General features: G+C 42.9%; 1 long non-coding RNA gene across 1 annotated transcript; it reads right to left on the bottom strand.

Annotated features, from left to right (window-relative positions):
• Positions 1-1,792: 1,792 nt before the first annotated feature.
• LOC111856885 (uncharacterized) lies at positions 1,793-3,081 on the bottom strand. Its single transcript, XR_002841253.2, has 3 exons — positions 2,645-3,081; positions 2,374-2,556; positions 1,793-2,147 (listed from the first exon to the last, which is right to left on the bottom strand). It is a non-coding gene; the product is annotated as an uncharacterized lncRNA (long non-coding RNA).
• Positions 3,082-7,362: the final 4,281 nt, after the last annotated feature.

A 7,362-nucleotide genomic window follows, 5' to 3' on the forward strand; every position in this document is an offset into this window, starting at 1 on the left:
ATTGTTCATTCATCTCAGGGTTTTGTGAATGTATATTGATCACAATACACTTCAGGTCTAATTAAAATGAAAAACAATTACCATGTGGCAGATTGGCTTTGTGACGGACTGGCTTTGTGACAGACTGGCTTTGTGACAGACTGGGTGTTCTCCCAACCTTCAGTAGGTTCCAGACTTCCTGTAGTCCTGTACTGCATAGTTGGTTATGGATGGATGGATGGAATTCATGCCCCATGAAGTAGAAAAATTGGTAAACAATCCTGAATATCCCTATACTATATGCTATCACTGAAAATGCCGTGGGAGGCATCCCATAATAGGTGTGATGTCCGCAGTGTGGTGTAGTCCATCAGTAGGCAGTCAATCGGCCTCCACAGAGAGCAGCTGAAGGTCTGATGCCTCACACTGACATCCGTCAGTCTGATCGTGCTTCTCAGGAAAACAACAGCAAAAAGTTCATTCACTCATACGCCACTCACTCACGCACCTATAGGCAATTTGGTAACTCCTATTAACTACAGCATGTTTCTGAACTGTGGGGGGAAACCAGAGCATTTGAAGGAAACCCCACAATGACACGGGGAGAACATGCAAACTCCACACACATGGAGCCCTGGCAGAGACTCAAACCCTGGTCCCAGAGGCGTGAGGCATCAGCGCTAATGTCTGCAGCACTGTGCACTGTGCAACCCGCTCACATGCATCATGACAATTAATAATGTCTGTGTGGAAGATGTGAAACATTACTAGTGAGTGGACTTTTGTTATGGAACAAATACAATAGCAATGTGTTTATAGAATTAAGCATCCCAAGATATTTTGTGAAGATATATACAAACACACATACACACATATTATATATAATATATGTATGATGTATGTATAAACCATATAAACCATACAGAACTTTTGGGTCAGATTGCCAAACGAACCATGAAGATTGACACTGTCTTATTGCTGCTATTCCCATTTGATGGATGGTGTGAATGGGGGGGCTATACTGCTGCTTTTCGTGGCTGGTGTCTCCTCAGAGGAGCCTGGCCTTATTGTTTTAAATGCTCTTTAGCACCTGAGTGTCTGCGCAGCTCTGCTCCGGCTGCCTTCAGCACTGCCTGCTCCCCCCAGGTGCGGGACCCCTAACCCTGCCAATAGCAGGATTTCTCAGTCATATTACTCCTGATGTATTAGCCTTTGTGCACCTTTAGCCCCCGGAGGCCTGTAAAGGAGAAGCAGGCTTTCCAGGGATTATCAGCCCCATCTGACAAATGTAATGTCAAAACCACTGGGCTAAATGCAGTGTTATAATGGGCGCTTGCCAGTTTGAATAGATAGTGTGATTATGGATTTTCTAGAAATAAATTCCCTTCTCAGTATTTTCAGTACCTTTCTATTTTGGTATTAATATTTCTGTTTGAGATGAAACTTCTATAAGTGTATGTCGATTTGCAAGTACTTTCAAATCAAGTCAGGTTAGCTATTGATTATGCAGGTCAGTGTTGACCTGCTTTGACATTTCTGCCTGTCGCAACTCCTCAGGTGCCAATAGGTCATCAGCTGGGAACCACTGATCAGCAACGTATATTATTAAAGTTATTAAAAGCCCATTTCCATGTCCTACTGATCAGTGTTCATCAGAATGTTGGAGTGATTCACTCTAGCCAGTGTGTAATAATAACTCTGCCTAGTGTCACTCCAGTTACTATGGCAAGCTGAACCATGGGATCCTGGACAGGAGAGGTTTTATTGGGGAAAGGTCCTTTTACAGATTAGTGTGTGTAAGAAGGTAGTCAAGGCAATACAAACCGTACAGACACAAAAGGAAGTCAAACTATCCATCCATCCACAGAAACAAATCTGATTGTTAGGCTCAAGATTTTCATGGAGGGCATCAGTGTTGACCGAGGTTGGGTTGGCACTGGTTTGAGGGAGCCCATCCCTGACTCTGCATCCATCCATACATACATCTATCCATCTTACAGCCAGGTGCCCAGTGCAGGGTCACATGGAGAACCCATTTAAACAAGAATAACATAAAAAATAAATAAACTGAAAAGGAAACAAAGAAATTGGTATCTTGCAGAATAGTGTCAAGTTTGTCCTTCAGATCGCTGCAGGCACAGAGAGGAAAATACCAATTGACAGCAACCCTGAATCAAAAGAAACTGAAATTAGCCTTTAAAACCCCAGTCATTTAAATTCCCATCACCCCCCCCCATAGTCAAAGCACCTCAGTGACCAAAGGATTACAGTATTCACATTTTAATACTTATAATAACTTAAATTACTTTAATGACCGCCTTTAAATAACTGAAATCTTTATTCTTCACCTTGAAGCCTGAGAGGTATGTCAACACATAAAAGTGTGGTTATTACCTTAATAACTGAACTGATGAAATAATCCTTTGTTGATGGAATAAAGAATGTTGTATAATCTTTCCTTCACAGTCTGTCAAACGCTTATCCTGCTTTTATACTCTGTCGAATACATGCATTTACTTTCTCTAAGGTGTCTCCTCATGCCCTTGGTAATTAATAATCCTTTACTTGAAGTGTGACCTGCATAAATACATGATAAAATGAAAGTTATAAATTGTTTGTTTCTTACTATATAAGGTAAAAGAGGTAACGTTTCCATGAAATCTACCAAATTCCGGTTGTGTTCAGTCTTTCTGCTGTCTCCTCCAGACCTCCTGCTCTTGCAGAGCTGCCTTTTCCAGCAGAGCATTGGATGATCCTTCACTTTTATCTTCTGGTTGCTCTCCCCAGTGAGGGTCAGGCACTAAAGGCAGCTCAGCCTAGGCCTCGACGAGCCTCCGCTAGCTCATAATGCAGATCTGCTGACACTCCCCAGCCGGCTGGGAGACACCATGGCTTGGATCGGCCATGCTTTGTCATCACTCCTATGGCATGGAGTCTCCCGCGTCTCACCCAACAATGACGAGGCCCCACATTGCACCTGCTGTGTGTGTAACGCATACTGTATATGTCTGCTTTTTCCATTGACCAGTTCTGAGAAACTCATTGATTTCTTGTGAACCCCCAGCAGCTTTTTCCTCCTTATTTCTTTATATTGCCTCAACCCCCCACCCCCCACGGAGGACTGCTTTATTTTTAATTTCCATTGCAAGTTTTTTTTTTTCCTCTTTCCTTTTATATAAAGCAGACAACAAGCAGAGGTTAGGGGAGACAGAGAACAGGGGGGGGGGGGGGAAATAAAGAAAAAGGACCTGTCAGGGTCAGCCCCTGCTGTGGTCCTACCTTGTCCCTTCCCCGTTTCTTTAGTTCTTGTGTTTGATTTTGTAGTGGGTTTTGGTTTTCTTACTTGTGCCCCTGCTTGTGTCTTTACCTGTTTAATTCCCTAGTGTTGGTTTCTGTTTCCCTGTGTCCTTGGTTAGTTCTTAGTTTCCCTGTTTTTTAGTTCCTTTGAGTTTATTAGTTTCACCTGTGCCCTGTTTCCCTGGTCTTTGTTAATTAGCCTCACCTGTCCTGTGTTAGTCTCGTTACCCCTTAGTATTTTAGTTCCTGCTTCTGTTCAGTTCCCCAGTGGTTCATTGTGTGTCTATGAGTGTTTCGTTGATTGTGTTCTGTTTCATGGATGTTAGGTGGTTTAGATATTTTCAGTGTTCTACGTGTATTTGGTTTTTGTTATTTAGTATTGTTTAATCCCCTTTAGTTTTTGACTCCTCGTGGTCCTTTTTGGTTTAGTAGTGTTTTTCTGTTTTGTTTAATAAACCCTGTTTTGTTTTCCTGGAGCCGCAAGTGGGTCGTCCGCCCTTTCTGTGCCTGCACCATGCCTCGTTCCTGTGCTCGAGCCGCCCGGATCCCTGACAGGACCACACAAAAAAAGACAAAACAAAGAAAAACAAAACGTAAGTAATAATGATAATATAAAAATAAAACAAGTGACAACATCAACAATAACAACATTGATAACTACAACAGTAACAATAACAACAGCAACATCAACCACAACATAATATGAATTTATCATTAAAATAAGCGTGTGTGTGTGTGTGTGTGTGTGTGTGTGTGTGTGTGTGTGTGTGTGTGTGTGTGTGTGTGTGTGTGTGTGTGTGTGTGTGTGTGTGTGTGTGTGTGTGTGTGTGTGGTTGATGGGGGGGCAGTAATGACACCCCCCTGACCCCATGACCAACGTCACTACTGAGGGTCCCCAGAATGAAGGGCCCCGGCCACATGCCCAACCTGCTGAGGAGCATGCGAGGGAGCACCGGGACAACAGCCCCCTGCGTGAGGGGCCCCACCAGAGGATGCCGGACAGGAAGCCCTCACCCCACAACCCCCAGCCCCGGCACGAGCCTGGTCCAGAACCAAGGAGGCTTGGAAGCCAGACACTCACACACCCCCCTGGAGGAAAGCCCGCCATGCATCAGAGAGGCCCGAGCCCCCCAGGTCCCCACCCAGCCCACCACCACCGCCTGAGGGGTCGCCCCCCTGCTGGGACTACCTCGCCCCACCCCCCCACACTGCACGGGCCCAGAGAGGGGATCAAAGAGGCCCCCATCTCCCCCCCCCCCCCCCCATCATTGTGTGTGTGTGTGTATAAGATGTCTACATGTGGGAGTGTGTGCAACAAAAAACTGTGGTGCATTAAAAGTGGGGGAGCGGTAAGGGCACGGGCTCTCCGCCACTGGCAGACAGTGAATCCTGTGCGCCCCACCCTATTCCCCCAAAAAAAAAAATATATATATATATATATATAAAAAAAAAATATACACACACACACACACACACACAGTGTATCAGGACTAGAATCTCTAGTCGTAGCTCAGATTTGTCGTCATAGTTGTGGCCTAGTCATCAGCGGATGGCGCGACATCACACCACCTCCACACTCTCCGCATCCCATAATTCTTAGCCTTCTAGAAGTTCTTCCTTCCTCATGCTTCCCCCTAAAAGGTGTCTCCGCTTTCCTGACGTTACGGTGATGATCCGTCCGCTTTCCTGACGTTACGGTGATGATCCATCCACTGGGTCAGTCTGCTTCCTCCATTTCTCTGCATTTATGCAGCTTTCAAAGTGTGTATGAAGCTCAAATAATAGCTAAAATATGTAAACAATTTTATAAACCTTCATTAAATTATGAACTTTCACCACGCACATATTTATTAATGGCAGAAAGGGGAATGCAAATCATTTTGGGAATGTCAGCTAAATTATTAACATTTGAATGCAAAACCAGTTAATTACAATATTGCCACTTATTTTGTTTGGTTAATTATTTAAAAGTGGAGGGAACTGTGGGAATTTGTTTTTTACATATAGGAAGTGTAGGACAGAATTTGATGGGAGGGGGGCAAATCTTAATAATTAAAATGTAAAGATCTATGTAATAAGGGTGGGTACATTCAATTTTGTGGCGTACACATCTTCCTTCCCCCCCCAGTTCCTGCACTTCTGCATACATTGTGTAAGGAATTATTAGAAAAATAATGCACACCCGAGGTGGTGATGCGGCCACGACGCGAAGCGGAGTGGCCGTTACACCTCGGGTGTGCATTATTTTTCTAATAATTCAACGGTCCGGAGTCAATTATTCCGCTTATACTACGGTTGCCACACCTCAAGACATCGATCAGATGATATATTTCAAGGGATTCGTCCGGTTTTTCTACTTAAATCGCTATTGTGAGTAGGATTATTTCTTCCGCATCTCATCCAACGACTCTTTTGCTAGTTCCAAAACGTCATTAGCTGTTGTTTTTTTGGTGTTTTCTTCGTGTTTTTCTCCCTCGAGTATGTCTAGCTGTTCTTCGCTGATCGTTTTATGTCTTTTGTTGTTGCTGGCTGCCTTTGATGTCCGCTTCCGTTTATGTTGTTTTTCATCTGGACTGTCTAATACTGCTGCAGCCCAGTTGTTGAAAGTTTCATATTCACCGTAAATATTAAAATTTACTTTCGGAAAATCGTCTGTCATGTTGTTGTTTTTGTTAGTCCTGTGTGCTGTATAGGTACTGTATGCTAATTTCCGTTATTAAAGTTAACTATGCGAAGTGATATGGAACTGTAATACGGTCAAGAGAGCTGCCTGGAACTACGTTCGCCGTGCGTTTCCCTGAAAATAATTGCACACCTCAGAACGTTCGTCAGCCAATCAGATTCAAGCATTCAACGGTCCCGTAGTATAAATGTAGATATAATGACATTCAGGGTCCATGAAAAAACTAGAGGACCCCCCAAAGCACAGCCCCCCACAGTAACAGATTAGCACAGTCGCCTTTAAGGCCATATCTACAGGTCAGCATAAACGAACTACATTAGCATGTACATTAGCAAGTAGCATGTACATTAGCATGTAGCCCTCCACTTCCAGCACAGACGTAGGTCCCCCCCCGCCCCTGCCGGTCTTGGTGGGGTCGCAGGTCATGCTGCTGCTTTACATCTCAAAAGTCTTGGGTGTGAGGCTGGATGATGCATTCTCAGTATGCTCATGTACTGTTTTTTTGTAAAATAATATTTTTCAACATAAAATGCGTTTAACAGATGTTCAGGAAATAATGTTACTGTGTTGACATTGACAGGACGTTTGTTAAAATGTAAAAGATGAAAATAAGGTTTCACTAACGTTACAATACGACTGTTCTCTGCCACCTTCTCAGAGGACCTTCATGTAACATTGGCTAAGATTCTGGGAACGTCCCTGGTTAGCTGGGATATTCCGGGTGAATCGTAGCACAGTATACTGCACAAACATGCCCCTTGCATCACAAACCTGTTCCAGCCTCTCAGTTTACTTTGTGTAACAGCAATTTTAGGGCTTCTTTCAGTTTCAGTTTGTCTAGTAATTTATGCTGGTAAACTTGGTTAGCTGGCGTACCTGACCAACAACTGAATAGGCTGCATTCGTATTTTGGCTGTCCCTGCTGTCTCATTTGCATGTCATTTTGAATAAAAGCATCTGATAATTAAATGTAAATTCAATTTTTGTGATGTGTCTTTTGTATATATATATATATATATAAATATATATATATATATATATATATATAAATATATATATATATATATATATATATGTATATATATATATATATATATATATATGTATATATATATATATATATACACACACACACACACACAATACACACACAAATGCAATGTTCATCATATTACAGCTTTTAGGGGGATTAGTGATGTTGTATTTCAGGGTCAAACCAGGTCAGTCATACAAGCTGCAGGTAAAGCAGGATTGGAACGTGTTTCCTTTTGTCACCACAGATCTGTGTACATTACGTGCATACTTGGGAGTTTACACACAGCATAAGACTTCCATGGAGTCTGGTCAGCTTTCCCACACAAGGGTGTATAAACAAAAGGCTTGAGACACCACTATTGCCCATA

The sequence above is a fragment of the Paramormyrops kingsleyae genome, chromosome 24 (genome assembly GCF_048594095.1).
Source record: "Paramormyrops kingsleyae isolate MSU_618 chromosome 24, PKINGS_0.4, whole genome shotgun sequence".
Classification (NCBI taxonomy): Eukaryota; Metazoa; Chordata; class Actinopteri; order Osteoglossiformes; family Mormyridae; genus Paramormyrops; species Paramormyrops kingsleyae.